The sequence below is a fragment of the Triturus cristatus genome, chromosome 5_1, assembly GCF_964204655.1.
Source record: "Triturus cristatus chromosome 5_1, aTriCri1.1, whole genome shotgun sequence".
NCBI lineage: Eukaryota > Metazoa > Chordata > Amphibia > Caudata > Salamandridae > Triturus > Triturus cristatus.
Window position 1 is genome coordinate 141,519,695 of NC_140587.1, and position 16,340 is coordinate 141,536,034.

The following is a 16,340-nucleotide window of genomic DNA, read 5'->3' on the forward strand; positions in this document are numbered from 1 at the left end:
TAAGTCAAAGCCAGCATCACAACATACTGTTTAACTCTCACATATGTAGATTACTTCAATAGAAACAGTAAAATGTCAGTGCTTGTTGTGCCCTCCTCATCTAAAATACTTGCATCAAGTCCACTTTTTAACTTTAATCCATTCTTATAAGGAATGGAATACACGTGTACCAATTTATTGATTAAAAAGCACCTTCTTGGCTGTCACCTGTGGAGCACTACAATTGGCTCAGCATTGAGGGGGATCCTCTGCAGATGGGACAGAGATTGCTCTGAATTAACAGAGCTTCAGGTAGACTTACAATATGTGTGCATATGTCTGTCTGTATGTACATATGTTTGTATATAGTGGAAGGATGAGGAAAGTGTGAATGAATACATAAATCACATGATCATAAAATCTGCTCTCCAGCAGGATAGCCCTTCAATTGACCACAAAAAACATAATTCGGTCCACCAGCCAGATTATCTTAGAGACCCTTTGTTACTACTCCAGCCCACTTTGCGCCTCCACGACCTAGGTACAAACGTCAACACCTCAAGATTACTGCAGTATGTTAAGAACTTTTTGCTTTGGACAAGGCGGCTGTAATAGTGCATAACCCAAAGGGGCAGGGGATTCTGCTTGTGTACAGTCAGACTGGCTTGACAGTACCATGGTTTCCCACTCCGAATACACCCAAAGGTTTGTTGCTCTTTAGATATGTTTTTCTGCCAATGATTCCTCCATATAATCAGTAATCTCATTTACCGCTTTGTACCTATTCAACTGCTGCCATGCCACAGCTTAGCAGAATCCTTCCACAGGTCCTCTGTAGACTCAAAAGATATGCGACTCACCTCATATGGGTTACAGCCTTCTCCTAACTGATGGGCACCAACACAGCTGCACAGCAGTGAAGCAACAGAAAAACAGCGCTAGTTGGGGCATCAGGCCTAAGGATTAGGGTCAGAAACACTGGCCAATACTCTTAAAGTGTAGTAGTGAGAAAAACTTGGGCAAATGCCCAGTAAGAACAAATATCATCCACCGAAAAGTATAGCCTGCTTTGTACAAAAGTTTCACATCTGCAAAGAATCTGTATTATCTTGAAAGGACATTCACGCCAAAGAAGGAATAAGGGTGCTTCGATTAAGAACTAAAGAAAAATCAAGAAGTATCTTAAACTTAAATACACCTGCTCAAAAAATGTCTTTAATTTTCCAAGTGAAAAATCACTTTGAAATCATTTTCAAACCCTGTGCACTGCAGAATGGTGGACATAAAATACCACAAGGATATTTAGAAAAACCCACCTTCTTCAAGACCACTAATCAGGTACCCAGCACGGATGAGGAATAAAATCTGCTCTGGCAACCATCAGAGAGCATTGCCTTGCCTGTCACAATACAAGCAGCGAAACTGTCCTGATTTTTTGTAATGTGTTTGTGATTGCGAGGCACAAGACATTTTGAACCACGATATTTTGATGCCCAGACTAAGAGTATGATTTTAGATTAGATCTGCTTCCTCCATGAACACCGAGAGGTCAGAATCGGATCAATTCAATCTTCCACTTCTGGGGAGTCATGCAAAGTACCAATAGTGCTTTACTGAATAATTCGATATATTAATGTACATATTGTGTCCACTGGGAACATTATCTGTACCAAAGACACCCCTCATTGTTTTAATTGTAATTAAAATTTTCTGGCGTGTCATTTGTGAGCGATGCGGAGATCATAACAGTTATGAAGTTCCTGAAAGTTTTACTTGTACACCACACAACACCTTTCTCATCACTGCTTTGAGGCCCAAAGGTCTTGTATGTTCTTATTTATTTTCATTACTTATTTATCTACATTTACAATTGCTATTGTGACAATGTGTGTTATACGTATTACGCATGAGGATAGCGTGCCTGTAGTTTCTATATTCAGTTAATGAGTAGTATTTCAATACAAGTTTGATTTCAAGTTTAGAGGGATTATGTAAAACGGTTAAATAATTTGCATTAGTATTCTCCCACATGACGTCACTAATGACAAGGTCAATTTACCACCATACTAGGGCCACTTGAATCATGTAATTCAATGGCTGGAACGATTTGCCATTGTGGCCACCTAATTCACCGTTATTTTAAAATTTCACCCCAAAAATTGGCAAAAGTAACTAAATAAAAACTATCACACCAAACCCTTTGCAAACCTTGCTGGATTGCGAAGATAAAGTGGCACTAAAAAGGTGTACCTCTTCCCAGTCAACAGTCAGTTGTAACAAGCATTGAAAATGCAATAGGCCTCACCTTTTATTAAGTTAAAGCCATTTGCTTTGCTATATAATAGCATTAGCAAAGCAAATGGCTTTAACTTAATAAAAGGCGAGGCCTATTGCATTTTCAATGCTTGTCTCTCCCATTGCTTTACGCTCACGCTATATCGGTGTTAGGCCTAGCTCCGAAAGCATACATACACGTGGGCGTTAGTGGAAACCATGACCACGTGAGGCAGGAGCATTTTTTTGGCTGACGCCTACTTTTTACAAACAAGTATCAGAGGGAGCGTCTGCGTGTAGCACATACATTAACCATCCTACTAAAACAGTGAAAAAACCAACACACCCCACCCACGCATTAACCAAGCACCTACCTCACCACCGCTGGAATACACCTCCATTTTCGGCCAGGGATCCTACAACCCAGCAATCGGCATCCCATTCAGGACTGGCCAGGCATCACCGCTGCTGCTCCCCGCTGCCGCCTCCTACGGTCCCTGAAGCAGCAGCCATGCAGCACCAAGAAGCAACCGCCACCCGAGGGGGTGTGTACATAGAGTGGGCTGCAAGAGCCGCCTACGCTTCCTTCTGCCGGGGTCCAGCAGCTGTCTCCGGCCGTTTTCCCTAGCCAAGCCCCCGCTGAACACTCAATATGGCCGCGGCGCTGCAACCTGTGCAGCATGGAAAGTGAACGGCACCCGGCGTCACGCACACGTCACCGAGCGGAGGAGATCCCCAGCCTGAAAACCGGAGGATAAACAAGCATTGGTAAATGTAATCTGTTTTGCCGATGGCATAGATGCCAACTTTGGCAAAACAAGCTTGCTGGGAGAGGGAATGGGGGTTGGGACGGGAGGAGGACGGGCAGGGAGGGCGCAACAGGCGGGCTGCTCTGCGAGCTGCATGGAGAGTGCCCTCCACCGCCGCTCCCCGTCCGGGGGGCGCGCATTCTTACGATTCCCAGCCAAACAAGGGTTCAGAAACACTCGCAGCACCAACTGATATCTTTTTATCTTTTGACGCGCTGCGTATTTGTCTCTTTTATATATAGCGCTCGCTGCAATGCCAACAACAACTCTCTTTTAGAGCGTCCCAGTTGGACTGGTTTGCATGACTGGGTTCTTATCTTTATGGGGCCATGTGTTTGGCCCCATAAAGATAAAAAAAACCTTTTACGCCAGTCGGGGCAGCCAGTCCAACTGGGACGGCTCTAAAAGAGAAAAGTGTACGTCACTAGACGCTCTTTTCCAATGGCTGGCCACCGTTTAGCATAAACGGTGACGCCAGCCAATGGAAAAGAGGGGCGGGGCTTAAAGTCCACTAGAGAAATCTCCTCAAATCATTAAATCTCGCCAGCGAGACTGCGCATGTCTGCGCAGTCTTACGCCAGGCGAGACCTAAAAATGATGAAATAACAAAATAATACTGCTACAGGCCGAACTGCATTAGCTCGCAATGCTTTTTCTTGCCACATCATTTTGTCAACCCTACCACATAATTCCAGTGACCTTCATGATAGCTCTAAGGATCAATATAAAAATACTATTTCTGCTTTCTCGGGGACTGAGTAACATTTTCAACCTCTGGGAAATTTGTTGTTCTAGTAAGGTTTCAGACGGAGATCTCCTTGTGGTCTCTTAAACATAAACTAGCCTTGTAGTCTGCTCTGGCCTGTCTACTTTCAACGTCTGGTAAACAAATACTGTGAACCCCTCATGATGGCAGACATTTCGGTGCTATGTATTATTAGCCAGTATTTAATAAGAAAGGAATTCATACAATGTAATATGTCGTCATCATGTTCATTTTTCCCCAACACAGTGCTTTTAATATCTACTGTAACAATTTTACATAAACGATGTTTTAGATTAGCGTCAGATAAAGCCTTACAAAATGAAACCCCAGATTTCTAGGGAGGGCTCTATTTGGGAAAAGGGTGGCTGAAGAGAAGTCAGTCAACACCCTACGTCTTTGACAGGTATTATAATCGCATTCCTAATGTAAACTATCTTGGTAAGTTCACAGAGATTCGAGAGATACCACTTGTCTGTTTTCCAGCTCTAAATGGCAAATTGGTATAAAGCCAAGAAAACCTTACCCGGTGTGGTCAAGACTGACCCTGACACACAACTAGGCCTGTTTGGTGATTGAGTTCAAGTGAAAAGTGAAGGTGAGAGAACTGCAGAGGGTAACACAAAGATTGCAAATCTTTTGACTTGGTCGCACAGCCATGGAGTCATCCGAGAAGGGGAAGGGCAAGGAGTCACAGGTCTCACAAGCAGAATTTCTGCATCCCATTCTGGATTTGTTTTATGCAGTTTGCCAACTGAGGTGCACCACCAATCTTTCCTACTGTTTGAGTTAGATCTGAGCATCATCAACAAACGTGATAGTCGACACTGTGAGCATCAATTACGAGATTATAAACAAAAGAAAGGACAGAGAGCTAATTATTAGGTCCAGTACCCATGCTCCTGTAACGGTTAAACATAGAAGGATGCTGTTCCTCCGAAGAGAGGGAAATGAGGGAGGAGAAGCTGTCAGTCGGTACAGGGAGAGGGGTTAATCAACTGGATCGGCAGATCCGAATGATCATAAGCTCTCACACACCCAGATGGGTGTCATGGTTCATCATTGGGCAGCTCCTAGTTGGGCAGCGTTGCAATGCCCAAAAGGCCCCTCGAGGGAGCTCTTTGCCGGAGATCTTCTGATTTGGTTGCTGTAATGGTGAATGAAAGAGGATATCATGAGTGTAGGGTGGTGGAGTGAGTGGTTAAAAATGTCTAAGGGATACCGAAGACGGTTTGATAAGTTGGTCCTCTTGTCAGGAGTAAAAACAAACAAACACTGTCCTAGGAACAAATGAACTCTGAAAGCTTAAAATATGTGAAATAGGGTCAACATGTTTCATGCCTTGTGGCCCAACCGGATCTTAGACAATTTGTATAAGAGATGACACCTAACCTACACCTGAGTGGGAATGAAGGTGTGTTATTAAGTAAATGTGCCCAATTAATATCTTGTCAACTATACCTGCTACGGTACAGGACATCAGAAGTCCAACCCGAATAGAGTGCTGTTTGCGTCCTTTAGGATTGGGCAGAGGACCGTGCTTAGCTGTGGAAACAAAGTGGTCCAACGCGGTAATACACCCATGACCTTCCCTCCTGTTCAGGCCTGGAGTGCCTATAAAAATGAATGCACCTTTGTATAATGCAACTGGTGCTCATGTAAAGTGCTAGGATTTAGTTTGCGCTATATAAACCTGCATTTAAAAAACAGAAACCCACAACCATGTCACCCCCCAAACCACAAACACCACAACCTGCCCCCATCATATACAAAATAGATTAGTCTGTCCTACTAAATACACAACAGCAGGCTTATACATAGGAAGGAGGGGGCTCCTTGGGACACAGCACACGCTGCAGATCCCATACACATATGTCCATACACTACATTTTCACTGCAACCCCTTCTAAGGCATGCTTCCTCTTCCACACCGTGAGCAATCAATAAAGAGCACCCACCCCAGAACCATCATCCCAGCTCCTAAAACCGTAAGACACAGAAGATCTACACACCAGTGCTCTTGCTGATCCTCTCTATGCCTTCAAGTTAGCTTCAGTTAAATTCTGCTGTGTGTCCTGCATTTTTGATGGGGTTGTTATATTGTTTTAGAAAGTTAGTCAAATGAGAGGGGGAGAAAGCAGAAACAACAAACAGGAGGAGGTGAGGAACAAAACAGACAGCAGGAGGTGAGGAACAAACAACGGACAGCTGGGGGTGGGGAGACCATTGGGATAAATAAAGCAATGAAGGGGGGGGGGGGAGAGGGGCGAATTAAAAACAAGGGTGAGTTAAAATTGGAGGCTGAGAACAGGCGTGTGTGAGTTGAAAACAACCTGCTGAGAGTGCAGGAACGTAACAGCTGCACCCATGGGGAATGTAAATACAAAGAAGTGCAGTATGGGAAGGCCTTTTGTCCCATTCCATGTGCAGTACATGTAATGGCAAAAGTCTAGTTTGCGTGTACTGTTTGTAGTCACAAACGTGTAGCCTTCATAAGTATCAGAAACCACATAGCTGCACGCAGAGACTGGGTTCAACAAATTGCTACTCACAGCTGCAGTGTCTGAGAAGGAAACAGGTCAGAAGTAAAAAAAAAAAAAAAAAAAAAAAAAAAGGAAGAAGAAGGAGTACCTACACTTCATAACCCTGCTGTAGAAGGACACTGCCACCGGAAGCAGTACTTATTCCAGGTTCCACGGACAAAGGTGCAAAGACTCGAAGCCCGGAGGAAGACAGAGGCGTTGACCAATAGGAAGCAAGGAAACAAGAGTGACGTTGGAGCCATGTGAAAGTCAGCAAATGGTAAGTTAAATGACGTGAGACACAGCCAATGGTAAGTAAAGGTAAACTAAGCCCCTTTAAAGATTCATTTATTTATTTTTTAAATACAGTAGATTTTGCAAGCGCTGTGCAGGTAAAACCTAAAAAAACACTATGGACATACAATATGCCATATTAAACACTTCAAGAACTGTAGGTATAAGTGTTCTGTGACCACCAAGTAGCAGCAAGGTTTCTCAATCCCACGTCCGCGGCCACGCATAGACATGGTAGCTTGCGTGGCCCTGTGGCTCGAATGGGTGGAACGCGGTGGGGCACCCCTTCAATAGCCACGAAAGGGACGAAAGGCAGACTGCGTGGGGCAAGAGGTTGCTGCGAGACCCCCAAGGATCTGGCCATAGCCCTAGAATACTTGAAGCGCTCGAGCGCTGAGTCCGCCTTGTCACCAAACAGGCGACGGCCATCAAAGGGCATGTCCAAAAGTGGAGATTGGACATGCCCCGAAAAACCAGACATCTTCAACCAGGAGTAGCGCCTTAGGGCTACCGACGGGGAAACCGTTCTGCCCAGAGAGTCAGCGGTATCCATCCCACACCTGATGGTGAATTTAGCTGCGTCTCGACCCTCAGCAACTGCGCAGGTGAGCACGGCCCTGGCCTCCTCCGGGCACTGTGTCAGCACTTGCGCAACTGTATTCCAGCCCTAAAATAGCGGAAGAAAACATCTTCCCAAGGTGGTCCAGCTTCTTGGATTCCCTCTCTGGGAAAGCAGTAGGGAATGCGTCCTTAGAAGACCAGGCTTGGACTACCAAGCTCTCGGGGGTAGGGTGTTGGGAGAGGAAGGTGGTCGCCCGAAGCCGGGCGGTGGCGTCGGGCAATCATCCTGTCCACAGGAGCCCCTGTGCTGGGCCTGGACCAAGCGCCCAGAAGGATGGCTGTGAGGGCTTCATGAAAAAGGCAGCAGGGGCTCCGAAGAGGCCGCTGCCTGTTCAAGTGCCTCTGTCAGGAGGTTAGTCCAGACTGCCACCATAGGAAGCTCAAGGACCGAGGCCTCAGCTGCCCTACGGAACACCACTGCGTAAGAAACTCCCTCCTCCGTTGCCACGGTAGGGGGCGGGGGAGAGCATGCCAAGGTCTGGGGAGGTATCTAAACCACTGGCATCACCCAGTTCCTCTCGCCAGACTGGATCCTCAAGATGGTCAGCTAAAGGGTCTCCAGACCCCTCCCAGTCCTCCTCACCCTCCTCTGGCTGCCACTCAGGGTGATAGGGAATGCCAGAGATGAACAGCGGTACAAAAGTACCCTCCGACACCGACGTCTGGCGACTTCGATCCGGCACCGGGTCCAAGTCGGGGGTGAGGCTGGGGTCGTTTGGGGGCACAACCGGCATCGGGGCATCATCACTGGAATCAGCACCTGGCAAGTTACCGTGAGGTCGACCAGCGCCGATCCGGATCCAGGCCTGGATCCCTGGGGGCCCTCTGGCGCCAGAGCCGAAGCCGCCGGCATCAAAGGCCCAGGGCCCCCAGCCCAGTCCGTGGGGCCCAAAGGCACACCTGCGGTGTCGGGCTGCCCACAAATGCTATGAAGAATCTCGTAAAAGGCTCGAACCTGGGCTGGGGACACTCTGGCTCCGGGAAAGGGAGAGAAGCGCAGAGCCGTCCCAGAAGCAGGCTCCGAAGACGGAGCTGAAGAGCGACGACGCTCTGGGTCCTGCGTTGCGTCGGCCGACGGACGGGGAGAAGACGAAGAGAGACGATGCTTCTTCGTTTTCTTTTTGTGCTTCGACTTACCCAATGAGTGCGAAGACTTCGATGACGAGTGGTGGTGGCTACGCGACTTGTCCCGTGACCGGTCCTGCGACCTTCCTCTCGACTGGGACCTCGAACGGCGCGGAGCAGACTGCCGGGACTCCAAGAGCTTTCGGGACAACTCCCTCAAAGCCTTTGGATTCATGGCCCGGAACACGACTTTGGGTCGTAGTCACGTTCCAGGCACACAAGGTGCGGATCTGTGACGGACATCAACTTTTGACAGGGGTCACAAGGCTTGAAGCCGGTCCGACAATGGGATATCACTCGTGCTACCAGGAGTCGAAGACTCAAAAATAGGTGTCGACAAAAGTCGAAAAAGGTTTAGTCAAAAAGTGACTAAGGGGCACGCTCTCTCCGGATCTGCGCTGGCTGGTGCAGAAAAAGAAAGAACTGACGTCAGCGCAGGGGCGGCATCTAAGTAGACACCGCAACGTCATCCCGGTGACCAGGACGCCGTCGACAGACGTGGAGTCGACCGACGTCACCTACCGACGCACAGGGGTACTGCTACAAAACAATTCTGCGGATCCAGTCTAATGCCTGGGAGTAATTCTAAAGGTAAGGAATCTATAACTACAGTCTCTTTCATATCGTATTGATTATAGTGCCGAAACCTGTATAAAGATGTGTTATTTTTATTTATTGGTATGGATCTCCTTATTGAGTCGTGTGAATTATTTATTGGCTATTGTGTGTATTTGTAGACGTCTCACATGCCTCTCTGATTAGCCTAAGGCTGCTCAACCACACTACTCCCTAAAAGAGCACCTTGGGATTGCTAGAGCAAGCCCCTGTCCACTTGTAAGGGAATACCCGGAGTGTTTGCACAGAATATATCGCTTTGATAAACTACATAAAGAGCAGGCTTCCTACACACTGGCATAGATCTGATTAGAAAGCCGGTCTCTGTGGAGTAGACCTCAATAATGCCTACCTGGACATTCATGTGTAGTCAATCTCACTGTATTGGTAAGGAGATCTACCTACTGCAAAACCCATCTTTTCCGAGTTTCACTTTGGTGTGATGATAGGTGTTAGGATTTTCAGAAAGGTAATAACAGCAGAGTTGGCTTTCCTATGCCGACAGAAGGTATATGTGTAGCTATACCTGGATGACAGGCAGGTAAGGGTTTAATCTACTCTGGGGCAGCATACACCTGCGAAAGTTGGCTCTCATGGTGGTGGGGTCTTCCACGAGCGAGAGGATGAGCTGGGTGTCATCGGTGTAGGATATAATGTTTAGTCCATGGGCTCTCATCTCAAAGAGCAAAGATGTAATTAGTGATGAAGGTGCAGTGGTATCAGATCCCAGAGGTGTGCTGGGCCCCATTGCACTGCTGATTTGGCTCTCTTTCCCTTTCCAACAGGCAAGAAAGAGTCATTTCAACTTTCTTGCATTAGAGACAATGGTAAACTTTCTATACCATTGCAGACTCAGTCTATTGGGCAAAATCTTTTCTGTCATTCTGTATTTCACCCTCCCTATGTGGTTGGCAATCTGTGCTCTCCCAAAAACACTTTCTTTTCTTCCCTTCCTTCCTTTTTCCTATTCTCACCCCATGCCATTTGGGCTTCCTTTTGTCTCTGTTCCCCATTTGTTAGGTCTCGTTGAGCCAGCGCATGCACTGCTCTGCGAGAAATTTAATGTGTGGGTTTTCAAAGTGCTGCCACAGGCTTTTGGTGGCCATGTGGGTTTCTGTCAAGGCTCATTAAGCCTTGCGTGCCTCAATGAGCTTTCACTTTCGTGCTGGTTTTAATATTGCTTTCTGGCGGTGGCAGACTTCAATCGGCACCACCCACCCCGTCTTCTTTTTATTTGTTTCTTTACCGCAGCTGCACAGAAGAGCCATGCACTTTAGTTCTGAAGATTGCAATGCTTGAACTTACAATGCTGTTAAGGTTGCCTTATTTTGATACATGTTTAAACAAGAGTTAACACCTTGGAAATCAATATATATTGTTAAGTCATTACAAACTTCCTAATTTAATAATAATGTAACTTTTTGTATTTATTGCAGTTCCATGACGGGCTCTCGGTTTAAAGCCTGCAGTGTTTGTTTAACTTTCACCGCGCCCGCTTGTGCAACCTCGACTTCACGCCATTGGAACTCTCACGCACATGACCTGCTCTCTGTTTAAAGCCTGCAGTGTTTAGGCTGGCGGAAGAAATGTTTCAAAATGAAAAAGACTCTCAAATCATAGCTTCGAGTGTACTTGCAAGCATTTGCAGTGCATTTTTCACCATTATTGCTCTTCTAAACATACAAAGTTAGCTGTAAATGTGGTAATGTCCACAAATATTTCTATTTTAAAGAGTTTCATTTGAAGCAAAGCTTAAAAAAATGTACAAATGACATGTTTCATAACCTGGAGAGGCAGCAGCCAGCCGTTCCAGGTAAGTTCTTTTTTTTCATTCCCTCCCGTTCACCCCCTCCTGCTCCATCTGCTGCCCCACCATCTCCCATCTGGTAGCAGCCCCTACTGCTTGGGTGGCTGGGCAGCCCCACATGTGCATGAATGTAACCTTGCGTCATCACAGTTTACACAAGCTGGGGATTCTGCCATCCCCATGCAATGTAATCTTTTCCGGTTGTAATAAATTTGGTGCAGTATCTTGAACTGAGCAATCGCAACCTTGACTTTAAAGCCTCTTCACACGGATGCATCGGGACTGCCTCCTAGTTTACATCCTCAAATCTCCCATGTCTCTTGACCACCGGTCTCTCAACCGACCCAAATTGTCCGGCATGTTATTAAGCGTTGTGTAAGTGACTGAGATCGCCTTTGACTCCAGCTCTTCCGTTAACGACCTACCCTCCAGAGGTGGCGTACTCGGGGGATCTCTAAGTCTCTCATATCCCTCTATGTGCCAAGTGGGCCTCAGATGTGCGTATTTCACATTGTGGTTCGGGTTCATTTCATACACCGTCTGTGGGGAGGTAAAGGGCGTCAATTCATCACCCTCAAGGTTTCCTATGTGGGCAATCCCCAGCAAGTACCATGTTCCGAATTACCTTAAGTTTCCTGAGTTCCTTCATTCAGGGGCAGCACTCCTGGCACTGTACCTACCCACCCTATGCACCTAGCTGCTTTTTTCCAGTCATCTAGTGTGATCTGTGTTGCTAGCAACAGCTGTCAGCCTCACGGCCTCAAGCCATTGGAACTCCCACGCACGCTCAGTTCTTTTGCAGATAATCACTGTGCAAGTTCCGGGCTCTGCAGGAGGCACAGTGATTAGAGCTGCCTTGAAAATTTCCATAGGCGTCAGAAGCAGACCTGCTGGCTGAAACCCTCTTGGTTACTTAGCGAGTCTGTGTCATTTTTGCAATATTAGTCTTTCAGCCTGTTAATTCCTAAATGCATGAAGACAAAGGGGGGGGGGGGGGGGGGGATGGGGGAGGAGTAAGATTCTTCTTGTTTCTAATACTAAGGCCGGCTCTACCCCTCCCCCTCCCCCAATGTCCGGCCAATGGCTTACAAGAGAAACAGAAAGAATCTTACCTTCCCCCTCCCTGGCTTCATGCAATTACAAGTTAACAGGCTGGCGGAAGAAATGTTTAAACAAGCATTGACATAGCCAATAGGTCTCGCCTTTGGGACCTTACAAGTATTTAATTATGCAGCACAATATCCTTGGTGCAACATCAACTGTTTCATGGCTAAACACTTATAATGTCCCAAAGGCGAGACCTATTGGCTATGCTTGTCTTACCAGGCCACAAATTTCTGCCAAGTGTTTCCACTAGCTGTAAAAATGCTATGCTTACCCCTCAAGCTCTTACCCCAGGGACTGGCAAGGGGATGCAACAAATTTTGTACGACATCTCATTGCAAGCACGCAACACATACCTTTTATTTGAGGGAATGGCTCAATAAGGAGTTATGTTTTAATCCCTTATTTCAAGAACAGAGAACTTGCTACCATTAACCCTTCTATTGTTTAAGGAACTGCAAATGTGAAGTTAAGTGCTTTTTGAGGTAGATAAAGAACACCAGCAAGAAACAGAAATACTTTAACAGCAAGTTTAATGTTAAAAATATACCTAGCACGTTTTGATTACTCCCTAGAAGCAGTTTAAGAATGAAGTGCACATGCTTCACATGGCTGCTTTAAATATATTTTCCTTTTAGTCAAATCAGAGCTCAGTAACACCTTTGATATATGGAAAATAAATGTAACAAAGATAGGAAAATCAAAAAAGTGCTATTCTCATATTTCTTTTTGCTTGTTAGTTTGCGGTTTCTGGAAAATGGGCCCTTGACCTAGTAAGTAAGGATTATTAAAAAGGCAAGGCGTCACTTCTTGTGACCTCACTTCCTGTGTCGTCATTTGTGATTTGCATATAATAATTAGACCATCCACTGTTTGCTCAGCCTGTGGGCTGTCTTCAACATTGTTTTCATGAGCTTGTCTTCATCATCCTTCAAACATGTTCAGCACATAAGGGCACTTGGACGTATGATGCTGTGACAGAGTGAACCTCACATCGCTCAAGTCACCCCCATCTCGTGCTGCCAGAGCGCGCAGCTGTAAATAATGGTAAATATGCAAACTGTTTAGTAGGCATTGAGAAAAGGCTTCCATTAGTGTGAATGCAGTTTCTAAGTGGGTACTTTAGACGCGAACAAGCGGCATAGCAATGAGAACAACGCCACTGCCGAGGTCACTGTTATCAACTTACAAGACTAGGAAAGGAATGGGCCCGCAACGAAAATGTATGGCGTAGAACAGAGTGGCGGTGTTGGCCGGGCAACGCTGGATACGTTTACATATAGCCGTGTTTGTTTTTGCTCTGAGCACCGGGTTGGGGTCGGGATTAATCTTATGAGGAAGACAACTGGAAGGAGGGGTCCCCCTGAGAAAGGAGCGAAGCTTCTTTCCTGGAAATTACAAAGGAAGGCAAACACGCTAACACTGCATTCTTGCTCAGGGGGAACATATTAGAATCTAACAGATTCTTACTGTCTGGGTATTTGCTCTCAGTCATTGCTGGGGCAGATTTATGTGCACAAATGGAAATAATTTAGCATGCATGGCCACCATACCTCAGCGGTGAAGATGAAACTGCCGAAGTGCTTGAAACGCTGTCATCACCGTTTCCTAGACGCTGGTTGGTTCAGTGTAAATACTACTACCAATGCTTACAACGAAGAAATGGAAGGGGGGTGGGGGGCGGTGAGTGCTAAAGCAACACAGGGAAGGCTGGCATATGGTGAGCACTTTCGCGGCCGCTTTGATGTTCTCAGTGGCCGCGCGGCTCACTGAGAACATCAAAGCGGCCGTGAAAGTGATTAGCAGGCTGCCAAATGGTGCGCGCGCCCAGCACACATGCACTGTAGTTGGCGGCCTGAAAAGTACTCGTTTGCACTTCCAAATCCCGCTTTCTATAGCTCTCGCCAGAGCAGCGCCAAAGCGCTGGCTCAGGCGAGACCTAAAAATGAAACAGACTCGCTGAGTAACCAAGAGGGTCTCAGCCAGAATGTCTGCTTCTGACACCTCTGGAAAAGATTAACATGACGGAGTTGCTTTCAGCTGCATGATATCTCACAGAATTGTTCTGGCCCGATTTATTTGTTTGTATTTATTTCACAAGAAGCACTTCTACTGAGTTCTCACCATTGCACACAGGTGGATGGAAACAAATATGTTGATGTTCGCTCCAATAAATTGTCTGTTTTCAGAGGCGGCCCAAGTTTTGATTGGAGCCCAGTTTGGGGCGCAGGGGTCACCGTGCAATCTGAAGGCCCGCCAGCAGAATATCTGCTCTATGCTTCATTTTTGTACTGTATTCTGAGAAATAAAAGTTAATTTCGCTACATTTAGAAGCCCAGTAGTCGAAGTACACGGACTGCAAACTAAAAGAAAGTCACACATGCAACTAATGTACATATTTCTTGTTACCCCAATTTTTTTATGAAGATGACACGCATTGATGTGTGTAAACAGTATTACACTTGCAAGGAAATATTCTTGCCGGTAATCACCTGCTGTCTTTTATTAGCACTGAGAGAGATTTGTTTATAATCAGAAAATCAATGTTGGTATTGGTTTTCTGAAATGCGTGATGTTACTTATTGTCTGTATCAGTTGCCAGTTACATGTTTTAATCTCTTTCCATTTACACCTCTCTCTACACCTCTCTCTCTACCCCTCTCTCTCTCTACACCCCCCTCTCTCTCTACACAACTCTCTCTCTCTCTCTCTCTACACACCTCTCTCTCTACCTCTAAGTGGCAGCCGGAGCCTGATAGCACTGCTTGTCCTTTTAAAAATAAAAACAAGCATTGGCATAGCCAATAGGTCTCGCATTTGGGGCCTTATACGTGTTTAACCATGCAACAGTTAATGTTAATGTTGTTGCACCAAAGATATTGTGCTGCATAACTAAATACTTATAAGGTCCCAAAACGAGACCTATTGGCTATGCCAATGCTTGTTTTTATCTTTCTCCTTACAATCACTTACCCCACCAGTCCACACTCTTATTCGAGACGTGAAGCCAGAACTAGGCTCAAAATCTGGGAAATGCCAGTAATGCCAGGGAAGGAGGTCTGGGTGGTGAACTTCGCTACGTTCGCGAAGTTTGCAGGGTTTTCTGCACTTTGCGCTCCGCAGTGTTCGTGGAGTGCAGAAAACTCCGCTCCTTGTAGTGCAGCAGAGTTTTTTGCTGCTCGTGTTCGCGAAAGGTAAGTTTGCGAGAGGAAGCTGCCGCTCGGGTAGAATTTCTACTTGAGTGGCAGGAAGACCAGCGCGAACGGCAGTTCGCACTGCACTCTGCCACTTGCGCAACTCCGCTGAGTTTTTTCGTCACTTCGCGGAATTTTGCACAGCAAAACTCCGCGAACTATGCCCAGGCCTGAAGGAAACACAACAAGATGATGGACGGAGTGCTGAAACTTTTCAACCACTTAACCTGTCAAAAGATCTGGGTTTAATCCATCCTTATTTTGATCACTATGCCACCCCAGTTTGGACCCAGCCATAAGCAAATCAGTCTTGACCCTGTTCCTCATGGGAACAGTCCAGCCCGAACTGACAGACAACGTCCTCCCTGGACCGGAAACAAGCATCCTGGGACCAGTTTCAGGGTTTCGTCCCTCATCAGACAGACTAGTTTGAATCCAGTGACACAGCGAGCATGGGACCCACGTCTGGGCATACCCTTGACCACTTAGGGCGAATATAGCAAACACAATAAGATGATGGACGGAGTGCTAAATCTTTTCAACCACTCACCCCCAGTCAAGAGATCTGGGTTTGTTCAACATTCTGTCCATCGATTGTTCTTTCTGCTGTAATGCAAGGGAAGCCTCACACTGAGGACTTAACCCCCATTCCCGCCCTCTTTGAGGAAGGCCCATTTGCCTGCACTGTCAATAGACAGCAGCGCTCGTACAAAGGGACCCCCCGCCACCGGAAAACTGTAGCACCAGCATCCATGCCAATGGACCCGATTCAGGCGTGAGACTCCTGATTTTTTAAGCCAAAAATAGCTTTGCATTGCTGTCTCCCACCTGAAATTGCCTCTCATTCGAAAAAAGCCAATGGGGGAAATAGGTTCTTGATGTAATTGAAGACAAAGTGTTGAAGAAGACTTTTTCCTTTACAGCACCACAAGTCCAGTCAGCTGTGGAATCTTCATAACAAGGTAAGCATGAACCAAGGGAAGGAAGGGGGGGGGACGGAATGTAACAACTGCCAGATTATAACACACCTCTTATGCAAGGTGAACAAAGGAAATGGAAAGGGAAGAGGAGAGGAGAGAGACAAAGGAGGAGAACAGGAAAAGGTACAGGGAACAGGGCAATAAAAGTACTTTAGCATGGATACCAACTAAACCATTACTCTACATGAGCAAGAAAAATTGGAACGTTCATGAACTCAGGTTAAGCTACAGTCTTTGACCCACACCAGAGTAG

The 16,340-nt window shown here is 46.4% G+C and overlaps 1 protein-coding gene across 2 annotated transcripts in view; it reads right to left on the minus strand.

The window, feature by feature from the left end:
* Positions 1-16,340, minus strand: part of RECQL4 (RecQ like helicase 4) — a 183,199-nt gene that overhangs the window by 148,534 nt on the left and 18,325 nt on the right. The gene's annotated exons all lie outside the window — the stretch shown is intronic.